Below are 26,342 nucleotides of genomic sequence, written 5' to 3'. Positions count from 1 at the left end.
TCGTAGGAATCGACCGTAGTTTGAATTGTGTGAAGACGACTCTGGAATGGAGTTTTGATAATTTCTATAGCTCCGCATGGTGATTTTGATCTTAGGAGAGTGATCGGGTGTTGAATTGGGGTACCGTAGGTCATTTTAGATCCAATTGGCGAAAGTTGGAAAATGGGATGATTTTTGGGCAGTTTGACAGGGAGTGGACATTTTGATATAGGAGTCAGATTTTGATTCCGGAAGTTTGAGTAGGTCCATAATGTCGATAATGATTTACTTGCAAAATTTGAGGTCAATCGGACTTGATTTGTTATGTTTCGGTGTCGGATGTAGAAGTTTGAAGTTTTAAAGTTCATTAGGCTTAAATCGATATGCAATTCGTATTTTTTGCGTTGTTTGATGTGATCTAAAGGCTCGACTAAGTCTGTAGGATGTTTTAGGACTGGTTGGTATATTTGGTTGAGTTTCGGGGAGTCTCGGGTATATTCCGTATGGTTAACATATCAAATTTGGACTTGTGAGAATGGCTTAAGGCACTAGTTCTGGTATAATCGCACCTGCACAAGATTGACCGCAGGTGCGAGCCCGCAGAAGGACCATTTTGGTGCAGATGCTGGGCTGGAGGAATTGGCTAGTGGTCACAGATACGACTTGAAGGCTGCAGAAGCGGAGTCGCTCCTACGGAAGAGTGATTGTAGAAGTGGACGAGTGTTTGGGAGGCTCGTCCGCATAAACGGACGAGTATGCGCAAATGCGCAGCCGCGGAAACGGTCCTAAACCGCAGAAGCGGAAATGGGCGAGGAAGTTGGGACCGCAGAAGCGAGTCCGCAGAAGCGGATGAGAAGACCGCAGGTGCGAGGGTAACTGCAGACGCGGATAAGTTGTCGCTTCTGCGACGCCGTAGATGCGGCTAAGTTTTTGCAAAATCAGAAGTGCTGGACAGAACATTTAAATACAAGGGTTTGTGATTTTGGCGATTCTTGAGAGCATTTTCGAGAGATTTTTTGAGGTAAGTCTCTTGTACATATTTTTTTATCAATAACCTTGTTTCCCCATTTATTTTCCCACCTAGATTGTGTGTGTTTAAGGTGGAATTTGGGAGTTTGAGGCTAGGGATTTGAAGAGTTAAATTTGGGGATTTGAAAGCAGACTTGGTGTCGGATTTTGATAATTTTGGTATGGGTGAACTCGATATCGAATGGGTGTTCGTATTTTATGACTTTTACCCGATTGTGAGATGTGGGCCCGGGTCAACTTTTTGGGCCGATTTTTTGATTCTTTGCTAAAGTCGTAGATTTATTATTTAAATTAGTTTCTTGTAATTGTATTCATGGTATGTAATTGCTTTTGGCTAGATTTGGGCCATTCGGAGTCAGAAAATCGAGGGAAAGACATCCTTATCGATTGATTGAGCGAGATTTGAGGTATGTGACTTGTCTAACCTTGTGTGGTGGAAATCCCCTTAAGATTTGGTACTGTTGTAACAGTTTGTGATTTGTGAGCGCCGTTTATGCGAGGTGAAGAGTGCGTACACGGGCTAAGTGTGAAAATTTTGGTTCTTGCTGAGTTGTCTTCTTTTAATTTCCTTAACTTAGTTGCTTTAGCATATGTAGTGATCATGATTATCCTAGCATCGCATGTCTACGTGCCTTAACTCTTACTTGCAATTTGTGCAACATGCTTAGTTAAATTACTTGCTTCCCTTGATTTAAATTAAATCTTTAACTGTAAGATTTCTTGCAGTAAATTCGTTGTTCCTTCGGTTCGGTTATCTGCTGTATATTTACTTAAGGACTACGAGGCGGTACCTCGGGAGATCCCCTTTCTTGCATATTTACTTTGGGACTACGAGGCGTTTACTCGGGAGATCTCCCATGTCTTGCATATTTACTTTGGAACTATGAGGAGGTACCTCGAGAGATTCCCCCTGTCGTGTATATTTATATTTGGGACTACGAGGGGGTACCTCGGGAGCTCCCTTGTTGTTTACCTCTATTTGTTGTGCTGTTATTTTCTGAAACTTCTCGTTGTTTAAATTCTTAGTCATTTTAAAATATAATTATATCTTCTGCCTTACTTTTCTTTTAAACCAGTAGGGCCCTGACCTAACCTCGTCACTACTCTCCCGAGGTTAGGCTTGGCACTTACTGGGTACCGTTGTAGTGTACTCATACTATACTTCTGCACACCATTTTGTATAGATCCAGATTCTTCCCACCAGACCAAATACCAGTGAGTTGGACCGCACGTGGAGACTTCAAGGTATATCTGCCAGCGTTAGTAGGCCTCGGAGTCCCCCTCTATCCTTACTATGTTATTTTTCTTATTATCTTTAGACTCTGATGTATAGAGACACTTCGTATTTTCTCTTAGAAGCTTGTGACTTATTTCTACCGGATTTTGGGAGTTGTAATTATTTAAATCGCAGTTTCTATTTATATATCATGTGTTGAGATTTGGGTTCATATTGTTATTCAGTTATTCCGCAAATTATTAGAGTTACCTAGTTTTAGAGATTAGGTACCATCACGACATCCTATGGAGGGAAAATGTATTCGTAACAATCAAGATCAGTAAGTATGATGAGCGAGCTTCGATTGGTTAAACCAAAAAGGAAAGGTACTTACTGTTCCGTCCAAATAACCATTTAACCTCCATTCAAATGGTCCTACATTTTTCTTTTCAAGATATTGTTGTTTGCAATTTGAAAAACTTCAGAGTTATTAATTGTTTTCATCTGCCTTCATTCTTGTATGATATAAGGAAATTATTATCTCCACTTCTTCGGTGAATCACAGCACGAAAAACGATAGAAGTTAAGAAAGAAAAAGCCTATTTTCATTTTTTTTTCCCACTAAAATTGTGTATAACCAACTCAATACACACAATTGCACATTAGACTCTCACCAACAAAGAAGAATCCATTCACTAATTAGAAATGTGTTTTATTTGTCCATCACTTACTATAAAGAGAGTCAAGGTCTACTGATGCCAAGACAGCTACCTCGACAGTCTCCAACAGATAAAACTCTAAAATCTAGCAGCAGCCGTATGCAGGATTACCTGGATCTACACATGAAGTGCAGAGTGGAGTATGAGTACAACCGACCCAATGTACTCAAAAAGTAACAAGACTAACCTTTGGAATAAAAGTAGTGATGAGCTCAACAGGTATAGTCCAATCATAAAAATAACATTACAGAAATGTAGGCATGCTTTCAAATTCAACAGTTAATCTTAATACAAGTAAAAATAGGCCAAATCTGAATGATATGAGGAATGTGACATCTCTATATCTATATGCCAATGTACATGCTATATGTGATACAACACAATGAAAGTCTCTCGTACTCACACTCTCAGTACTCAATCACTCAGTACTGTGTGGGGCAGATCCAGCTCTTAATATAAATAGCAACTGACAATTAGTCACTCAGTACTATATAGGGCCAATCTAGCCAGGAAAGATCCATCTCCAAATATAAATGTTTAGGGAAAATCCATGCTCAGAGAAAATCCATCCCAATTATGAATATCTAGGGCAACTCAATGCCCGGGTAAGATCCATCCCCAAATATAATATCTAGGGCAACTTCATGCCAGGGAAGATCCATCCCCAAATATAATATCAATTGCGCTTACTGTGGGGGTGCAGACTCCGAGGGGCTCCTTCTGCCCAAGCACTATAATAAGCCAAATCCATACATAAATAAATAAAAAATATGTTGCAACGTGCAACCCGATCCCATAAATATCATTCAAAATCAAGCCCTCGGCCTCACTCAGCCATTAATCTCTCCAGTCTCTCGAGCTCATAATGTCATAAAAATCAGCCCGACATGATGATACGATGTATCAATGAATGGCAACAGAGACCGAGATATGATATGCAAATGATAGATGTGACTAAGTACATAATTGTAAATTAAATAGGTAATTCAATAGCAACACAACCTCTGTGGGTCCCAAAATATCGGCACATAGCCTAAGCATGATTTTTAATATGAGTCTCAGTTCAATTTTTCTAACACATGGAGGATATGTGGATAGATGACACGATTGTTTGACTATGCGACTCCACATAATCAATTAAGTCTCAATCTCAATGGTGTACGCCCACACGCCCGTCACCTAGCATGTGCGTCACCTCCAAACCAATCACATAACACGTAATTCGGGGATTTATACCCTCAGAACTAAGTTTAGAAGTGTTACTTACCTCAAACCGTGCAATTCTCTATTCCAATAAGCCCTTGCCTCGCGAATTGGCCTCCGAACGCTTCGAATCTGGTCACAAATAATTCGATACAATCAACTCGAGATATATGAATCAATTCCATATAAAAAGCTAAATTTCACAATAAAATCCGAAAAGTCATCTCAAAAGTCAACAATGGGGCCCACATCTCGGATTCTGACAAAAGTCACAAAATACGAACGCACATTCAACCACGAGTCTAACCATACCAAAATTACTAAATTTCGATCACGACTCGGCCCTCAAATCCTTAATCTAACCTTAGGGATTTTCAGAATTTTTTAACTTAAAACACCAATTAAATGCTAAAAACAACAATAGATTAGGGTAATTTAACTAAAATTGAGTTAGGAATTCTTACCCTAATATTTTTCTTGAAAATCTCCCGAAAATCGCTTCTACCGGAGCTCTAAATCGCCAAAAATGGAAAATGATCAGAACTTAAGTTCTCTACCTAGCAATTCCTTCTTCGCGAATACGGAAAATGCTTTGCGTTTGCGAAGCACAAAATTTCATGGCCCATAAATCCTTCATCGCGAATGCACAATGAGCCTCGCGTTCGCGATGCACAAAAGTGCACAGCTGCCAAAATCCTCTTCGTGAACGCGATGCACACTGAGCCAGACCTTCGCGATCACGGCCCCTGTTTTGCGAACGCGAAGAATGATCTCACTTGCCTCCCCAGTAACCCTTCGCGAACACGAGACCTCTCTCGCGAACATGAAGAAGGAAACTAGTAGCAACAGGTTCATCAGTTATTCGAAGTTCCGAAATGCGCTGAACATGGTCTGAATTACACCCGAGGCCCCCGAGACCTCAACCAAATATACCAACAACTCCTAAAACATCATATAAACTTAGTTGATGCCTCAAATTATATTAAACAATACTAAAAACACGAATCACACCCCAATTCAAGCCTAATGAAAACTAGTGAATTCGAACTTCTACATTCAATGCCAAAACCTATCAAATCAAGTCCGATTGATCTCAAATTTTGCACATAAGTCATAAATGATATAACAGACCTATTAAAATTTTCGGAACCGGATTCCGACCCCGATATTAATAAAGTCAACTCCCAGTCAAACTTCCAAACCTTTTATTTTCAACTTTTGTCATTTCAAGCCAAAATCAACTACGTACTTCCAAATAAATATTCGGACACACTACTAAGTCCAAAGTCACCTTATGGAGCTATTGGAACCATAAAAATTCTATTTCGGAGTCGTTTACATATAAGTCATCATCATCCGGTTAATTATTTCAACTTAAACTTGTAAATCTTGGAACTAAGTGTCCCAATTCATTCCGAAACATCCCCGATAAGTTACATAATCACAATTGAGCATAAAATAAGCAGTAAATGGGGGAATGGAGTTGTAATACTCAAAACGACTGGTCGGATCGTTACAGTAAAAGGGGTGGGGAATTGGAGGGGGTAAGGTAAAGGGTTTTTGATACATTTGGATAATTCGAAACCAAGACTAGAAATTTTTAACAAACAGAATAAGAATCATTAATAACTCTTTCGGTTCGACACAAGAAAAGATTTTCCTACACCCCTTTCTTGTGTATTTCAACCAACTACTAGAAAGACTAATAAAATCTTACTAATGATTTCTTACACATGCAAAACAACATTAATCTATGACCACTACTTATACAATAAAGTTAATTGGCCATTAATAAAAAGCGAAAGTCCATCTTCATTTACTAGCCAATTGCATGTCCCAAGAAAACATCTGCTAGACTCTTTTGAAGGATCAAACAATACAAAATTTCCATGCAAAGTTCCAGAACTCATTTGACATGAAGCAGTTGGATTAGGAGCACTTGTGTCAATAGAGAAACTACGTTCAAAGCCAGAAGGGACATTGTCTTTGCTAATGTTCTGTCCTTTTGGGCTATGCATTGGATAGATAATGAAGAGTTCAATCGACTAGAAAATTAGAAATAGATACCGGGTAAACTGTAGCTAAGGAAGAAGTTAGAATTTATAGCAGGACTAGAATTGAGAAATAAAATTTAAAGGAATTCATGATTATTTTCATGTCTTGAGGAATGTGTTAATTGTTAGTAGTTGGTTTTATAGTTGTTATGGTTCAATAGTTAAGTAAATTGTGCAAGAACAGATTAAAGTAATATAACTAATCTGAGAGGAAGGGAATTGATTGTATTTCAAAAACTTTGGCAACATAATGAATTAACATTCTATATTTCTATAAACAGGAAATCCTAGAGGAATTTGGTAATTTACTTGTTGTTATCTTTTGGTACCTATAAATGTTTTAAAGATATTTTTGAGACTCGCTTGAAACTCACTTCTCGGAGGGATGGTAATTTGAATCCAAATCCATTTGACCTACCCAACTCGTTTAAGGTTGGGCTGGTCATTGACCCGTCCATTTGTTGGACTCAACTCAGCTTGATCCAACCCATTTCAGCACATTAAAGTGGGACTGATTTTTAGTCCAAATTGATGCATGAATAACTTTGCTAATGATTTAACCGTTTAGTGTTAACGAATAACCAAGTTCAAATAATAATCTTCAATGAACAAGAATCAACGAAACGAATAAAATCGTACTCACAAAAATTCATTAATAAAATTACTTTTGTCCATACTTTATTTGTGATTGCAGTTTATTTCTTGCTATGTATGTAGTTTGCTATATATGGACAGTGAAACAGAGGACAGAGTCACAGAGACATATCTTGCTATGTATGTAGTTTAATGTATGTAGTTTTACCCAAAAAAAAAACGAGTACTCGTTCTAGTATTAATAGTGTACCAAATGTATTTCCTGATTACTTATATATTGGGAAGCGCAGATGATCATGCATTGGTTATATTACTATATATATATGTGTGGGTGTGCTTGAACAAGTTATTTCTTTAGGACAAAAGACCATATTTTGAACTATCTTAAATTTAATTGAATCATAAACTAAAAGTTCAACAGTGAAATGAGTAACTTTTAAACTATAGTACGGACAAAGTTTCTTGACAAAGTAAAACTTGTAGGAGTATAAAATGTGTAGTAAACAATTTAGCAAGATATGTCTCTGTCACTCTGTCCTCTGTTTCATTTTTTTATTTACCTTCGGTTAGAATCTCTTTCCCAGTTTTACTCCATATCAAAAGCTGAATTTATTTGCATCAATTGCCATATTGCACTTAAGTGATGGGATGGTACAGGAATGTCTGGATCCTCATTATGTGAGTGTTTGACTCGATACGTAAAAAAAAAAAAAAAAAAAAAACTTTTACTTTTTTCGGTCCATAATAAGTAATTTTTTGATTTTTTTATTTTGATCCAAAATCAGTGTTCTTTTATATAATCAAAATTATTAATTTTTGTTTTTCAAAAATTGCCCTTATTTACATATCCTAATGTGTCAAGGTAATAATTAATTAAGGTTAATTTAGTGAATAAATATTTTTTTTATGAGTTCATATTTTCTTAAAGGGTGTGTCAAAAGCTAAAAAGTCACTTATTTATGGACCAGAGGGAGTGAGGGTGTTTGGCTAAGCTTATAAGCTGGTCAAACTGGCTTATAAACACCTTTTGACTTATCTACGCGTTTGGTAATATCCAAGTGTTTATAAGTTAAAATCAGTCATAAGTCATAAGTTAGTTACCCCCAACTTATGGCTTTTTAGCTTATAAGCATTTTTAGTTTGACCAAGGTTTTTACTAGTTTATCCTTAATAATATTTTCTAATTCACAAAATATTTTTCCCAAAATAAATTTTCTAACTTTCTTTTCATTCCATATTCGTTGTTCATCTTTTTTTTTTACAAAGAAACTTTTTAATTTATAATCTTTTTTAAAGTTTTTAAGGATATTTTAGTCATTTTAATAAAAGAACAACTTATCAGCACTTTTCTACCAAACACATCAACTGCTTATTATCAGTTTCAGCACGTCTATCCAAACACGTAAATACTTATTTAAAAATCAGTTTCAGCACTTAAAAATAATTTTCAGCACTTCAAACTTATCAACTATTTACAATCAGCTAATCCAAACAGGATCTAAAACTTATGATCTAAAATAATTTATAGGTCTTTGTATGACTATAAAATTATCTCATAAAGAGTAAAATAGGAAATTCAAAGTTAAATTGTTTCAAAATAAGGAAGTATGATTTTTTTAGTGACAAATCGACTAAAAAAAAAATATAACACATAAATTACACAGATGGAGTATTATATATGTAATTGAAGTAGGAACATTAATGACTTCGCTTGACAGAGGGTCTATGCGTTCTGGTGCCAGTCACCCGTCTATGAATTTTGGATCGTGACATTGTTGCTACTAAAAACATGAAGTTTATGTAGTTTTCGACAGTCTCATACATTGGAGTTAATTAGAAAAAAATTGGTCGGGTTTCCTACTATATTGCCTCAATAAAAAATTATAAGAGACAATTTGTATGATAACTACTACTTCAAAGTGCTCTAAAATACATAGGAAGTTCACATATGTAATTAATATTATTAAAGGATGATATATTGTCAAGAAAATTTGTATTATATATATACAAATTACAAGTACATATATATACTAAATCTAATAGATAAGCTTTAAGATGGTCCTATATGTTATCTTGGTCAATTTCAAAAATTCAGTGATACCATCTTTGTGATGACCCAAAATGTCATTTTTAAATTTAATAATTAATTCTGTATTCTAAGACCTCAAAAAGCACTATTTATTATTCCTCAATTTGCGTGCACAGTCCGTAAAATTTTTCGGAAAGTTTTTATGTGAAAAATGGATTAAAATGTGAATTAGAACTTTAAAACACAAATGAGTTGACTTTGGTCAATATTTTGAGCAAACGGATTCGGATTAGTATTTTGAAAGTTCCGGTAGGTCCGTATCATGATTTGGGACTTGGGCGTATGCCCGGAATCAAGTTCCGAGGTCTCTAGCCCGAGATATGGAATTTTGATGAAAAATTAAAAGTTTAAGTTTAAATAGTGACCGGATGTCGAATTATGTGCAAATGACCCCGGAATAGAATTTTGATGATTCCAACAGCTTCGTATGATAATTTTGGACTTAGTAGCGCGATCAAAATTTTATTTGAAAGTCTGTAGTGAAATTAGGCTTGAAATGGCTAAAACAAGAATTTAAGTTTGAAAGTTTGACCGGGGAATTGACTTTTTGATACCAGAGTCAGAATCTAGTTCTGAAAATTTACATAGCTCCGTTATGTCATTTGTGACTTGTGTGCAAAATTTGAGGTCAATCGAACTTGATTTGATAGGTTCCGGTACCAAATGCAGAAGTTGGAAATCTTAAGTTTCATTAAGCTTGAATTGGAGGATGATTCGTGATTTTAGAGGCTATTTGGTGTGATTTGAGGTTTCGACTAAGTTCGTATGATATTTTAGGACTTGTTGATATAATTGGTTGAGGTCCCGATGGGCTCGGGTGAGTTTCGGACGGCTAACGGATCATTTTTGGCTTTTGGAACATTGCTGCTAGGTGCTGGAAATTTTCTTCTGATTTTCTTATACGCGATCGCGTGGATTGGGTTGCGATCGCGTAGGCTTAATTTGGCAGCTGAGAATTTGTTCTATGTGATCGCGTGGATTGGGTTGCGATCGCGTAGGTTGGATTTAGTTGTGGTAAGAGAACGCGTGACTAAGGCCGCGTTCGCGAAGAGGAAACGAAGCAGAAGCTGAGCACGCGCTTAATGCTTCGCGATCGCGTAGGCTTACGGAGACTGCTTCACAATTGCGTGGGATTTTTCGCGATCGCGTAGAGTTATTTTCTGGGCAAAAAAATTTGTGCTACGCGATCGCGTATAAGAAATCACTAGGTAGAGAGTTTAAGTTCTGAAAATGGGACCCATTTTCCATTTTTAACGATTTGGAGCTCGGATTTAGGCGATTTTTGGGAGATTTTCAGAGAAAACAATGGGATAAGTGTTCTTAACTCAATATTGGTTAAATTACCCGAATCCATCGCTATTTTTATCATTTAATTGGTGAATTGAGTTGGAAAGTTTTGAAAACCCTCTTGGATAGATTTGAGGATTTGAGGGCTGAATTGTTATCGGAATTTAGTGATTTTGGTATGGGTAGACTCGCAGTTGAGTGGGAGTTCATATTTCGTAACTTTCGTCGGATTCCGAGACGTGGGCCCCACGGATGAATTTTTAATTAATTTCGGAATTTTATTAAAAATATAGTATTTTCTTATAGAATTGATTCCTATAATTTTTAGTGATTGTATCGAATTATTTTGGCTAGATTCGAGCCAGACAGAGTTGGATAATCGTGGAAAAGGCCTTCTAATGGATTAAATTGGAGCAAGACGAGGTAAGTCTCTTGTCTAATCTTGTGAGGGGGAAACTACCTCATAGGTAATTAAAATTAAATAATTATTGCTAATTGTGGGCTACGTACGCACGAGGTGACGAGAGTCCGTGCGTAGCTACTATTAATGCTAAATTTCGAGTAGTTTAGGACTCAAAGCATGAATTACTTGTGTAAATTATATTTTTTGTTTAATTAATATTATTTGATATATATATATATATATATATATATATATATATATATATATATATATTGTGAATTGTTAGATAAAAATATTAAAGGATGGAAATCTCTTATACTTGATTTTTCTGTTTAAATTAATTAATTGTTAAGAGAAATTGTTCTTCCTCCTGAATTTATCTTATAATAAATATACTCTCATTCTGAAGGTATATAAGAAAATGTCCTCCTTTCTTGTGGAGCAGGCCGAATGCCTCTGCATGATAGATGCATCTATGGATCGTACCGCCCGTCCCTCGGCGGTGTACACGAAACTCTGGATCGGGTCGTACGACCTCGGCAGAAATCGTGCTTAATAATAATAATAATAATAATAATAATAATTACACGATACTTGAACAGTTTATTGTTAGCTTGTAAAGCTATTTGATAAATTGAAAATTTATTGAAATTGAATTGCAGCTTGTAAAGCTATTTGATAAATTGGAAATTTTATCGAAATTGAAGGATTTAATTAATAGATTGGAAATTGTTGCATTTGAAAGATTTTTATTATTTCTGCTAATTGAATAAAATTGTTGTTAACTCTGTGAATAATGCTGATTTGAATAATTAAAATTAATTCCATTTATTATTGTTGACCCTTAGTGAGTGTCAAAGTCGGCCATCTCGTCTCTACCACTTCCAGATTAGGTTTGATACTTACTGAGTACACGTTGTTTTCGTACTCATGCTACACTTGCTGCACTTTTTGTACAGGATCTGAGACAGATACTAGTGGAGTACCTATCATCGCACAACCTCGTTATCCAGGAGCGTAGTGGTGAGCTGCCTTTCTGAGCCGTCCTGCAGCTACCAGTGCCTCTTCTTGTATTTTTAATTCTGTCTATTTTCATTTCAGACAGTATTTGGAGTTTTGTATAATCTACTAGATGCTCATATACTTGTGACGCCAGGTCTTGGCACACACATTGGTTGAATTAAGAGTTGCTTATTTTCTTGGTTATTTTAAATTACAGGTTGGCTTGCCTAGCTGTAGTGTTAGGCGCCATCACGACCTATAGGTGAAATTAGATCGTGACAACATGGTATCAGAGCATTAGGTTCACGTAGGTCTCACAAGTTATGGGCAGACCTAATAGAGTCTTGCGGATCGGTACGGATACGTCTGTACTTATCTTCGAGAGGCTATAGGGTGTTAGAAAACTACCTTTCTTTATATTCCATCGTGCAAATAATGTAGTACTAAATATCCTTCTTTTATTCTCTCGCAGATGGTGAGAACGACCTCTAATGAGGTTACAGATTAGGGAAGAGCTACTCCCCCAGTTGCTAGAGGCCGAGGCAGGGGCCGAGGGAGGGCTCCAGCCCGTGGTAGAGGACGAGGACATCCCAGGACTGTTCCAGTTATGCCGCCCGTGGGTCCAGCAGAGAATCCCATTATTGAAGTCGGATGTCGAATCCACGAGGACTTGTGATTAACTATTAACTAAATTAGTATCCTAATTATCTAAATAAGAATTAAACCTAGAAGTATTTGACTCTAAACTAATTAAAATAAAGGAAAAACAAATAGTGAACGTTGAACAAAAGAAGAACGGATTTTTATGTTATCAATGCGATGAAAACGATCTAGGGTTATGGGCTATCTAACAATCCTATTGTATTCTTCAATTGAATTGACTAACTAATTTATCTAGTTTATTGATTGACAGGGTTAATATTGCTCATAAGAATCTGCCGAGTTCTTACTCACCTATTCAAGCTAACCTAATGCCTATATGTCTATGGAGTTAGAATTAACAAGAATGCATTTATAATTCCCGCACATTAATCAAGCAAGGCAATAGATATATGTCTATACTAATTGTGAATTCGTTCTCCGATGTCCGGATTCGAGAACTTGCTCTACTCAATCCTATGTGCAATTTAGAATTTCCACTTTCGAGTTCAATTCTAGATTCGTCGATAGTATTCAATTGGTGATCAAGCAATTAAATAATTAAGCACAAGATTGAATAAATAAATCAAGAAAGCAAAATCAATATCCGAATAACAATAGTCATGAAAGAACCACAACCCTAGAACGTGAAGCTTAGCTCCACATAGATATGGTAGCCAAACAACAAATCATACAAAGAAATATAAAAATTACTAAGTTTGGTAGAAGAAAGATGAAACTCGACCTCCACAACGGCTATGTGCTCTCCCCTTGTCAAAAGTTCTCTAAAAAATATTTTCTATCCCCCAAAATAGGTTTAAACTTCTTTTTATACTAGTTGGGGGTGTGTAGGACCGAAAAACCTTGTCCCGAATGAAATAGAAAAACTCCTGCAACACAACGTCCAGGGCAGAGCTACCCGCTGACCCTGGCGCTGAAACCAGTAGCTTTTCACGCTCAAATCTTGGTTTCCAGGTACGTTTCCATTCTTTCGTTAAAATATAATATTATGCATAAAATAATATAATTAATGCTCAAAAGATTATTAAAAATATTAGAATACGAGACAATAATAGTTAAATATATGCATCTTTTAGTCAAACATCACTACTTCAATTGTATCTCCGGGGCACAATAGAATGCAGATATCTTGAATGCGCTGTGTAGGATAAAACTACACATAAAGTAACAGATAAGAAATCGGCCTCATTATTAATTAAATTATTTCGAATAAATATTCCTTGCACACAGACAGACCAGATGGTGTTATTTTCTGTTTGGTTCTATAATAATTTGTTATATACACTTATCAATAATATCATATCAATTTCCCCGGTCTGTACAAGAATTAATAAAGTATTTGAATTTTATCTATTGATTCGCCAGAGGTCTCTTTATTTGAAGAAAAGTTTTGAGGAATAACATAATGCTGTTGTAAAATAAAAACTGTAAAGAAAAGACAAGTATAGAGAGAAACTGATATATTATTCAAACTTCAAACTTATGTACATAATGAACTGAAAACTCCTCTATTTATAGAAGAAAGGAAGCAGCTGCAAGACTTTTCAGGAAGCAGCTGCAAGGCTTTTCTTTAGCTGCTTGTAAGCTGTTTGCATGAGCTATTTGCAACCTGCCTGTTTAATAAGAAGCTGCTGCAAATGATTTCATTGAGCTGCTTGCAACCTGCCTGTATCAGCTACTTGTAGATAAATTTCAACAGAGTACTAAATGTATAATCTTTTTCAGGAAGATTATCTATAGCGGAGTAATAAATGAACATCCACAATATAATTATTTTCATAACACTCCCCCTTGGATGTTCATTAAAAGGTATTGTGCCTCGTTAAAACCTTACTATGAAAAATCCAGTGGAAAAAATCCTAGTGAAGAAAAAAGAGTACACATATTTAGTAATACACATTTCTAGCTGCCTCATTAAAAACCATATAAGAAAAACCCTGTGAAAAAAAACCTTAGTAAGGAAAAAAGAGTACATCGCGTATTTTACTCCCCCTGATGAAAACCTTGTTTCAAATATTTGAGTCTCCGCATTCCAATCTTGTATACCATCTTCTCAAAAGTTGAAGTTGGCAAAGATTTAGTGAATAAATCTGTCGGATTGTCACTTGAACGGATTTGCTGCACATCAATGTCACCATTTTTCTGAAGATCGTGTGTGTAGAATAATTTTGGTGAAATGTGCTTCGTTCTATCTCCTTTTATAAATTCTCCCTTCAATTGGGCTATGCATGCAGCATTGTCTTCGTATAAAATTGTGGATCTTTTATTACACTTTAAACCACATTTTTCTTGAATAAAATGAGTCACTGATCTCAACCATACGCATTCCCTACTTGCTTCATGAATAGCTATTATCTCAGCATGATTTGAAGAAGTAGCAACAATTGACTGTTTTGTGGAGCGCCATGATATGACAGTACCTCCACATGTAAACACGTATCCGGTTTGAGATCGAGCTTTATGAGGATCAGACAAATAACCTGCATCTGCATAACCAACAAGATCTGCACTAACTTTGTTAGCATAAAACAAACCCATATCAAGAGTTCCCTTTAAATATCACAAAATATGCTTAATCCCATTCCAATGTCTCCGAGTAGGAGAAGAGCTATATCTTGCTAGTAAATTAACAGAAAATGCTATGTCAGGCCTTGTAGCATTAGCAAGATACATAAGTGCACCAATTGCACTGAGATAGGATGTTTCAGGACCAAGGAGTTCCTCATCCTCTTCTGGAGGTCAGAACGAGTCCTTATTCACTTCAAGTGATCGAACAACCATTGGTATACTCAATGGGTGCGCTTTGTCCATGTAAAAGCGTTTTAAGACCCTTTCTGTATAGGCAGATTGATTTTGTTTTTTCAAGATCTTTCATCTCAAATTCTTTCTTAAGATATTCAATTGCCTTTTGGAGCTCTTCTGGAGTTCCAACAAGATTTATGTCATCAACATAAACAGCAAGTATAATAAATTCTGATGTCATTTTCTTTATAAAAATACATGGACAAATAACATCATTTATATAACCCTTTTTCAGTAAATATTCACTAAGGTGATTATACCACATGCGCCCAGATTACTTTAAACCGTACAAAGATCTTTGTAATCTGATTGAATACATTTCCCGAGATTTCGAATATGCTTCAGGCATTTTAAATCATTCAGGGATTTTCAAGTAAATCTCATTATCAAGTGACTCGTACAAATAAGCTGTAACCACATCCATCATATGTATTTCAAGTCTTTCACGTAAGGCTAAACTGATGAGATATCGAAATGTTATGGCATCCATAACTGGTGAATATGTTTCTTCATAATCGACTCCAGGTCGTTGTGAGAATCCTTGTGCGACAAGGCGAGCCTTGTATCTTTCAACTTCATTTTGGTCATTCCTTTTTCGCACAAAAACTCATTTATGACCAACTGGTTTTACACCAGCAGGTGTTTGGACTACTGGTCCAAAGACCTCTCTCTTAGCAAGTGCGTTTAATTCTGATTGAATTTTCCCTTTCCATTTTGGCCAATTAGATCTTTGTTGACATTCTTCGACAGATCGGAGTTCACAATCCTCACTATCTTGCATAATGTTAAGTGCAACATTATATGCAAAAATATTATCCACCGCTATTTCAGATCGATTTAAATAATCCCATCACCAGTAGAACTTATTAAAAGTTCCTCACTCATTTGAGTCTCGGGTTCATTGATTTCTTCAGGAATCTCAGAACTAATCAGATCTTGGGTCTCTTCAGGAGATCCCTTCATAATATCATTTTGATCATTTGTCGATTTTCTTTTTCTAGGATTTCGATCCTTAAAACCCAAAGGCCTACCATGCTTCAGGCGTGCTTTAGGTTCACTAGTTCTTATGCTAGTAGATGGTCCTGCTGGGACATCAATTCGTATAGGCACATTCTCTGCAGGGATATGTGACTTAGTTATCCTTTTCAAATCAGTAAACGTGTCTGGCATTTGATTTGCTATATTTTATAAATGGATGATCTTCTGGACCTCCTTATTACATATAGGGGTACGTGGATCAAAATGAGATAATGATGAAACTTTCCACACAATTTCTCTTTTGATTTCCTTTTTCTCTCTCCCTAATTGTGGAAAATTTATTTCATCAAATCGACAATCTGCAAATCGAGCAGTAAATAAATCTCCCGTCAATGGTTCAAGATAGCGAATAATAGAGGGTGATTCAAACCCAATATATATTCCTAACCTTCTTTGGGGGCCCATCTTACTGCGCTGTGGTGGTGCTACTGGCACATATACAGCACATCCAAAAATTCGTAGATGGGCAATATTTGGTTCATGACCAAAAACTAATTGTGACGGAGAATATTTATTATAATGTGTTGGTCTGAGACGGATAAGTGATGCTGCGTGCAAGATAGCATGGCCCCAAACAGTAGTGGGCAATTTTATTTTCATAAGTAGTGGTCTTGCTATCAATTGCAGCCGTTTAATAAATGACTGTGCAAGGCCATTTTGAGTATGAATATAAGCTACAAGATGTTCAACTTTTATTCCAACTAATAGACAGTAATTATCAAAAGCTTGAGATGAGAATTCTCCAGTATTATCAAGGCGAATAGCCTTTATAGGATAATCTGAGAATTGTGCCCTTAATCGAATTATTTGGGCTAATAACTTTGCAAACGCCAGGTTGCGAGATGATAGTAGGCAAACATGAGATCATATTGAAGATGCATCTATTAGGACCATAAAATATCTAAACAACCCACGTGGTGGGTGAATAGGTCCACATATATCCCCATGTATACGTTCTAAAAAGGTAGGGGACTCAATGCCAACCTTCATTGGTGATGGTCTAGTGATTATTTTGCCTTGATAACAAGCATCACAGGAAAATTCATCATTTATAAGAATCTTCAGGTTCTTGAATGGATGCCCACTCGAATTTTCAGTAATTCGTCTCATCATTATTGATCCAGGATGGCCCAAACGGCCATGCCAAAGCATAAACGTATTTGAATCAGTAAACTTCTGGTTTACGATAGAGTGTGCTTCAACTGTACTAATCTTTGAATAGTATAAGCCAAAAGATAAAGTTGGTAACGCTTCTACAATGCATTTCTGGCTAGAAATATTCTTTGTAATATAAAGATATTCCACGTTCATTTCATCCATTGTCTCAACATGATACCTATTTCGGCGGATATCTATAAAACTCAACAAGTTTCTTCGGGACTTGGAGGAGAATAATGTATTGTCTATAATAAGTTTTGTTCCCTTAGACAGAAATACAATAGCTCTTCCGGAGCCTTCAATCAAACTTATATTACCAGAAATTATAGAAACATTTGCTTTTTCCTTATGCAAATAAGAAAAGTATTTCTGATCTTTGAATATGGCATGAGTTGTTCCACTATCAATTACACAAATATCTTCATGATTGGTCTTTGATCCAAACATAATTTTAGGATTATCCATATTCTTCAAAATGACATAAACAAAATAAATATGATAGTAAATATTATTATCAAAGCATAACTTTTATTTATGTACAACAATTACATAACCATACTATCTACTACAAAAAAAATTAAAATATTTACATTTCTACAGATTCACTACCGATCACATGACTTGTTTCTCCTTCTGGGAGTGCAAAATAATCAGTTATATCCAAATGCATGAAGTCTAAATTATCTTCAGAAATAAAATTTGCTTCAACATTTTTCTCTGTCTTCTTCAGGGAGGCTTGATACAGCTCAACCAGGTGCTTTGGCATACGACATGTACGTGACCAGTGCCCTTTTCCTCCACATCTATAACATGCATTTTCTGGCTTTGCTTCTTGCACCGCTTCATGCTTTTGTTCCTTCCTTTTTCACTGCTGGTGGTGAGGAGGGTTCTTTGGTATATTATTATTACCATAATTAGAGTTTCCTCCCCGACCACGGCCATGACCACGACTGGGGTCACGTCATTTTCCACGCTTAGCTTGGTAGAAGTTCGTCTCATTCACTTCAGGGAATGGACAAGAACCAGTAGGTCGACTTTCATGGTTTTTTATTAATAGCCCATTATATTGCTCGGCTACAAGAAGATGTGAGATAAGTTCAGAATACTTTTTAAATTCCATCTCTCGATATTGCTGTTGCAGGAGCATATTCGAGGCATGAAAAGTGGTGAAAGTTTTCTCCAACATATCATGATCAGTAATATTATTACCACATAGTTTCAATTGAAAAATAATTTTGAATATAGCAGAATTACACTCACTGATAGATTTAAAATCTTGTAGCCTTAGATGAGTCCAATCATAACGTGCCTGTGGAAGAACGACCATCTTCAGGTGGTTATATCTATCTTTCAAATTATTCCACAGTATGACTGGATCTTTAACAGTAAGATATTCCATTTTTAGGCCCTCATCAAGGTGATGGCGTAGGAATATCATTGCTTTGGCACGGTCTTGGTTTGATGCTTAATTTTTATCTTTGATGATGTCTGCCAAACCCATCGCATCAAGATGAATTTCGGCATCAAGAACCCTAGACATGTAGCTTTTACCCGATATATCCAGGGCTACAAACTCAAGTTTAGAAAGATTTGACATTATTTAGAAAAAGAAAGTTCGTACCTCTTATACTTTCAAAGTATTTTCTCGAGATGGCAGAGTCTCGTGCTGATAACGTGTTATAAAATAAAAACTGTAAAGTAAAGACAAGTATAGAGAGAAACCGATATATTATTCAAACTTCAAACTTCTGTATATAATGAACTGAAAACTCCTCTATTTATAGAAGAAAGGAAGCAACTGCGAGGCTTTTCAGGAAGTAGCTGCAAGGCTTTTCTTTAGCTGCTTGTAAGATGTCTGCATGAGCTGCTTGCAACCTGCCTGTTTAATAAGAAGCTGCTGCAAATTATTTCATTGAGCTGCTTGCAACCTGCCTGCATCACCTACTTGTAGATAAACTTCAATAGAGTACTAAATGGATAATTTTCTTTCGGAAAATTATCTATAGCAGAGTAATAAATGAACATGGACAATATAACTATTTTCATAACAAATGCTGCTATCTAATTAAATTTTCGTTTCTTACGTTAACGTGAAAATAGGTACTTAGAAGGCGCGTAACACCCACTTAAAAGAAAAGCGCTTCGAATATTGAATGATTGAACAAAAAAGGTTCGGGGAGAAATAATTTCAACCAATAATTAAAAAGATAAATTCCTTCCATTATTCTTTTACACATGTAAACAACAATCTAAGGCCACTTAAAAATTAAAGTATTTTCATCATTAGTAAAAAGATAAATTCCATCCCCATCTATTGACCATTTGCAAGATGCATTAGCGCATCTGCTTGGATCTTTTGAAGGATCAAACAGAAGAAAATTGCCATGCAAAGTTCCAGAACTCATTTGACAAGAAGCCGTTGGATTATCAGCACTTGTATCAATAGGGAAAGTAAAAACAAGACCAGTACCGACGTTGCTTTTGCTAATGTTATGTCCTTGGGCTGTGCATTGGATAGATAATGCAAAAAACATTTGACTAGAAACTTCTACTTGTAAATTGTAGCTAAGGAAGAAGTTATAATTTGTAGAAGGACAAGAATTGGGAGATAGAATTTGAAGGAATTCATGATTATTTTTTTTGTCTTGAGAAATGTGGTAATTGTTACTTGGTTTTATAGTAGTCATTGTTTACTAGTTAAGTAAGTTGTTCAAGAAAAGATTAAGGACCCGGTTGACTATGAGTTTTGTCAAAATAAATTTGGGATTTATCTGACAAACACATATTTGGCCATAGATTTTGCCCACATTTTGGCAAGATCCCAAATCCCAAAATCACCTCAATTGCTTATTTTGGGCCAAAACATGACCGTTACATTTTTTAAAATTTTTAAATATTACCCCAAACTTTTATAGTTTGTAAAAGAGCCCACATTTAAATAATCACCTCAATTTCTGCTCTTGTTCCTGCTTCTTTCTTTGTATCTTCTCTCGAAAGAAACTGAGATTGATATCTACTCTGAGGAAGCTGTGACTACCCACTTGCAATTTTGTCTTGCAAAAACATTGTTTAGCTGACGAAAAATTTTCACCAGTAGTGCCTTTCTTGCTTAACCCCAACTTTCGCAAGATATTCGTTCATATGACCGAAAAAAATCAAGTCGAATGATTTAACGACTTAAAGAGAAATTGAGCTAACTGTTATTTTCATTTTGTTATGTTGTACTCTAATGCATGAAACGCTGATGCTAATTATTTTAGTTGTACGTTGTGGTGTAGGCATGATTGTAATATGAGTAATGACTTCCTTTGTGTAATATGAAAATGACTTCCTATGTGTAATCTGAGTAATGAAGGTTATGTATATACAAGATAGCAAGTTTGTTTGTTTGGTACTATTGGGTATTTGTGATAGTTTTTGGAACTTGTGGGTATAAGTCATGTTTCATGTTTTTTCAAATAAAAAAATGAAATATGTTTTGAAAAATCATGTTCAAACACATTTTCATCTTCAAATCAAACTTCACCCAAATCAGAATTTTTAAAACAAATTTGAAAATCTATGACCAAACGCTATATAAGGTAATGAGACTTGGAGGGAAGGGAACTGATTGTATTTCCAAAACTTGTGCAACATATCATGGACATTCTATATTTGCATTTGGAAAGGAAATCCTAAAGTAATTTGGTAATTTATTTTTTGTTCTTTTCGTGCCTATTTTAATATTTTATGACAGGACTCGTTCTAAGCTCATCTCTGAGCGGAAACTTGGAAAACTCCTCTACTCGTCTTGTGAGGCTTATGCTCAAAGCGTCTTATTGTATCCTCAAACACATTCCATGCTCTTTGCTCGAGTCTCGCCCAACAACTTCTAGGCTAGTCCTATGCGAATTTTTCTTGTAGATACATTGACTACTCTAATTAGACGTGGACTAGAAAAAGTAGCAGTTACTTCCTCAATTTTAATTTATGTGAACCTAATACTATTTGGAAAGTCAAATAATAATTTCTTTGACCACGTTTTTTATAAATACTTCTTAAATATTTTGAATTGTTAAGTATTGTGACTAGGGGTGTACAAACCAAACCGATAACCCGTACCAACCCGAAAATCCGAGTCAACCCGAAAAAAAAACCCGACTAGTGGTTTGGTTTGTCTTGGTTTGGTATTGAAAAATAAAACCCGACCATAATAGGGTTGGTTTGGTATTAACTAAAAAAAGTCAAATCGAAACCAAACCAACCCGACATTACATGTATACATATTTTATATATTAGATAGATAAAAATATTTATTAGAATGTAAGTTATAAATATTTCTTAATTTTTTTAAAAATTTCTGTATTTTGCATAATATTTTAAGTTGGTTTTATAGCCCGTGTAAATATTTGTTTTTGTCTGGCCCATAAAAGAATAATTGAGCCCAAACCAAAACCTAGTCCTAAAGCAAAACTAGATTAGTCCTAAAGCAGTTCTAAAATACTTAAACAATTGAAATCATTTTGTTTCTTCTCCAAAAGCAAGAAACCCTATCGTTCCATTCTAAAACCCCTAAATTAGCTCAAACCCTATCAACTCTCTTTTGCTCTCATCGGTAAGGCTCTTCCCTTTCTCATTTTACATGTTTTCTTTTAATTGCATACATACGCCTTGCTTTTTCCCAATTAACTAAGATTTTTCTTTTTCCGATTATCGAATTCATTTATTTATTTTGTTTCTCTTAGATGATTAACATGAGTAATTGACTGTTACTTAAAAAGATATTGAAATATTTTTACTTATATTTTGAATCATTTGGTTAAATAATATGGACTATGTAAAATTAAGAGTGATGTATTTCCTACATTATTTCTTACATTGATCTTCTATTTAAAACTGACTTATTCTTCTTGATCTTCTATTTGCCATTTCTCGAAAACTACTAGTTATATCCGCCCATAAGTAAGTTATTATAAAAATTAGTTAATTTATAAAATATTACCAATATTAGTCAACTAGTTATTATTGTAGCCAAAAAAAATGCTGAATCTTTGCTTTCTTTTGAGTGGGTGTTGTTGGAATAAATTGGGTAAGTCTTAAGGAGTTTGAATCTCAGTTTTTGGATGACTAGGTGGAGCTTTGAAGTGGTTTCAATTGAAAATTCAAAGTAGAAGATGAATATGAAAAAATATGATATGTGTATCATACTGTGTATCACTTATGTATCATATGTGTACCAAATGTGTATAACATGTATATCTATGTAAACCTGTGTGTGAGATGCATGCATGATACATATTTCATATATGTGTCGCAGAAGAATTTTTTTAACTCGATTTTAATTACGAATTTTGATACCAAACCAGTCTAAAAATCACCTTCAATCATGCTTAAATGTTGTATATTGCCTCATCTATATGTTTTCGACGAATTCCAACAATACCCATTGAAATAAATCATTTTTTGCCTAATTTGTGTTTTAGTATTGTGTATCATTGATAATGAATTCTGACTCCAAACTAGTCTAAGTCACATTCAAATTTCCTCAAATTTTGTATATTATCTCTCTATGTGTTCTCAAAGAATCACAACAATAGTCATCGAAAAAAAAACTTTTTTTGCCAATATTTTTGAATGTTGTATTCATTGTTACTTTTTTCAGTTATTTCTGATAGCTTGACTAAAATGACTAGTTGTTAGTAAATAGTATCTTTCTTGGCACATTCCTGTAAGATTCACTTAGTGTCTTAACTTTCAAATCGACCACGTGTAAATGGTTAATGATTGAAAATTTTAACTTTTTTTCAATTTTAAACGCCTCGAGACACACCTGCGTATAGAGGGATAATGCCACTTTCTAATTAAATTATTGTTTCTTACTTTAACATAAAAAATAAAAGGCGTGTAAGACCCATTGAAAAGAAAAGCGCTTCGAATACAGAATATTTGAATAACAAAGGCACCTTAAAGGACATAAATAATTTCAATCAATAATTAGATAGACTAATAAATTCTTTTCAGTGCTTTTTTACACATGTAAACAACAATCTAAGGCCACTTAAAAATTAAAGTATTTTCGTCATTAGTAAAAAGATAAATTCCATCCCCATCTATTGACCATTTGCAAGATGCATTAGCGCATCTGCTTGGATCTTTTGAAGGATCAAACAGAAGAAAATTGCCATGCAAAGTTCCAGAACTCATTTGACAAGAAGCCGTTGGATTATCAGCACTTGTATCAATAGGGAAAGTAAAAACAAGACCAGTACCGACGTTGCTTTTGCTAATGTTATGTCCTTGGGCTGTGCATTGGATAGATAATGCAAAAAACATTTGACTAGAAACTTCTACTTGGTAAATTGTAGCTAAGGAAGATGTTAGAATTTGTAGAAGGACCAGAATTGGGAGATAGAATTTGAAGGAACTCATGATTATTTTTTATGTGTTGAGAAATGTGGTAATTGTTACTTGGTTTTATAGTTGTCATGGTTTACTAGTTAAGTAAGTTGTTCAAGAAAAGATTAAGGTAATGAGACTTGGGGGGAAGGGAACTAATTGTATTTCCAAAACCTTTGCAACACATCATGGAAATTCTATATTTGCATTTGGAAAGGAAATCCTAAAGTAATTTGGTAACTTATTTGTTATTCTTTTGATGCCTATCGTTGTTTTGCGACATTTTTGGGACTCGTTCTAAGCTCATGTTTTCGTGCTATTTGTATATCATGCCCCTTTATAATTTTAAAATTAAGAAAATGATCACATTTTTAGATCTCTTATGTGTAAAAGATAAATCTCTTAAGTGTAAAAGTAAATTTGTCATGTGTAAAAAAAAAAAAAAAAGAAGTAAAGTCATAAAACTAAAAGTAAATTTGTAAATAGCCACAAAATCAATTGACCAGCTCATTTATGAGCGGGCTAGGAAATGCCTCAAGACACACCGAGGCGTAAAGTTGTCAAAATTGGCCCAGAAGAATATGATCCGCCTAACTTGCACCCGCCCATTTGTTAACTCGGTCCATCTTGACCCAATCCATCTCAGCCCATCTAAAGTTGGACTAATTTTTAGCCCAAACTGATCCAAGAGTAACTTTGCCAATATATCTTTAAAATTATTTTTTTGTTTGATATGTTATATATGACCATAACAAAAAGAAAAAGCCTTATTTAGTAATTAAACATTTCATAAAAAAAATAACACATATTAATTAAAGCTTGGTAAGAGTTGGAGGGGGGTTGGGCTATGACCTAAATTTTAACCCATCTCAATCCAAGTAACTTTGGGGTTAGTCAATGACTCACTCATTTATTTATTGGGATCTTTACACAAATAGTTGGTCATATTAATTGTTAACTTTTTCTAGCCATATACATAAATTATACATTAATTATACATAATTATACACATGTAATACATAAATTATCCATATATTATACATTCATTGGCTATTTTTAGTTTAAGTGATGGGGTGGGCGGCTATTTGGGTTAATTCTTCTTATTGATTCAGCTTATTTTGACCCGTTCAAAATCGGACCAACCCGCCCATTTGATATCTCTACATGGGTGACAGGGCGAGGCTCTTATCTTGTGAGGCTTATGCTCAAAGGTTCTACTGTATCTGTAACGACCCGGTCGGTTGTTTTGAGAGTTATAGCCCAATTTTTCCCCATTTCTACTTCTTTTTGTGTTATTCAACTATATTATGTTATATCGGGTTAGTTGGTTTGGGTCCGAAAGGAACTCAGGGTGAAATGAGATACTTAGTCTCATAATTGATTAATTTAAGTTAGAAAAGTGGACCGGATATGGACCTATGTGTAAACGACCTCGGATTTGAATTTTGATAATTTCAATAGCTCTGTATGGTGATTTTGAGCTTAGGAGTGTGTCCGAAATATTATTTGGAAGTCCGTAGAGGAATTAGGCTTGAAATGCCGAAAGTTTAATTTTTGAGAAGTTTGACCGGGGGTTGACTTTTTGATATCGGGGTCGGAATCCGATTCTGAAAATTAAAATACCTCTGTTATGTCATTTATGACTTGTGTGCAAAATTTAAGGTTAATCATAATTGATTTGATAGGTTCCGGAGTCATTTGTAGAAATTAGAAATTTCAAAGTTCATTAGGCTTGAATTGGGGTTTAATTCATGGTTTTAGCATTGTTTGAGGAGATTTGAGGGTTCGACTAAGTCTGTATGATGTTTTAGGACTTGTTGGTATATTTGGTTGAGGTCCCGAGGGGCTCGGGTGAGTTTTGGATGGTTAACGGATCAAAATTTTGAATTTGAACAGCTGCTGGAATTTTCTGATATCTGATGATGTTTTCCTTCTACGCGATCGCGTGAATGCGTCTGTGATCGCGTAGGCTTATTTGGTCAGTGAGGGTTTTTGTTCTACGCGATCGGGTGGGGATATCTGCTATCGCGTAGGGTTACTGTAAGGCAGTGGCATTTTGTGCTTCGCAATCGCGTGAAGCCATATGCGATCGCGTAGCTCTATAATTTTGTGACTCGCGAACGCGTGACGAAGGTCGCGTTCGCGTAGAGTAAGTGGAGCGGAGTAGAAGTCACACGTTTTGACTTAAACGAATTATTTATGACCAGATTCGAGGCGTTTGGAGACCAATTCACGAGGAAAGGACATTGCAGAATAAGAATTTCACTGCTTGAGGTAAGTAACAATTATAAATCTAGTCCTGAGGGTATGAAACCCCGGATTTCGTATCATTCTACTATTTTGAAGTGACGCACATGCTAGGTGACGGGGGTGTGGGCGTGCACTGTTGGGGATTGTGACTTGGTACGTACCGTAGCAACTGTAAAGTTGCATATTTTATGGAAATTATATGATACTTATATGTTTTAGAAAGAGTTTCTGTAAATTGGGCTGAATGCCATGTTTGGGCCTTGCGTCAATGTTGTTTGGACCCTTAGGGACTTTTTCTTACTATCCTCTCATTGATTTCGATTGAAAATCTACACTCAGTCATGTTTATACTTGTTTACCGCATAACTCAGTTTTATGACTCTATTTTGATGCATATAAATATTTTGGGCCGAATGCCATGTTTTACTGAAATGCCCGAGTGGCTTGAGAGGTTTATGACTGAGTGAGGCCGAGGGCCTGATTT

The sequence above is a fragment of the Nicotiana tomentosiformis genome, chromosome 9, assembly GCF_000390325.3.
Source record: "Nicotiana tomentosiformis chromosome 9, ASM39032v3, whole genome shotgun sequence".
In the NCBI taxonomy this organism is placed as follows: domain Eukaryota; kingdom Viridiplantae; phylum Streptophyta; class Magnoliopsida; order Solanales; family Solanaceae; genus Nicotiana; species Nicotiana tomentosiformis.
This window is presented reverse-complemented; position numbering follows the sequence as displayed.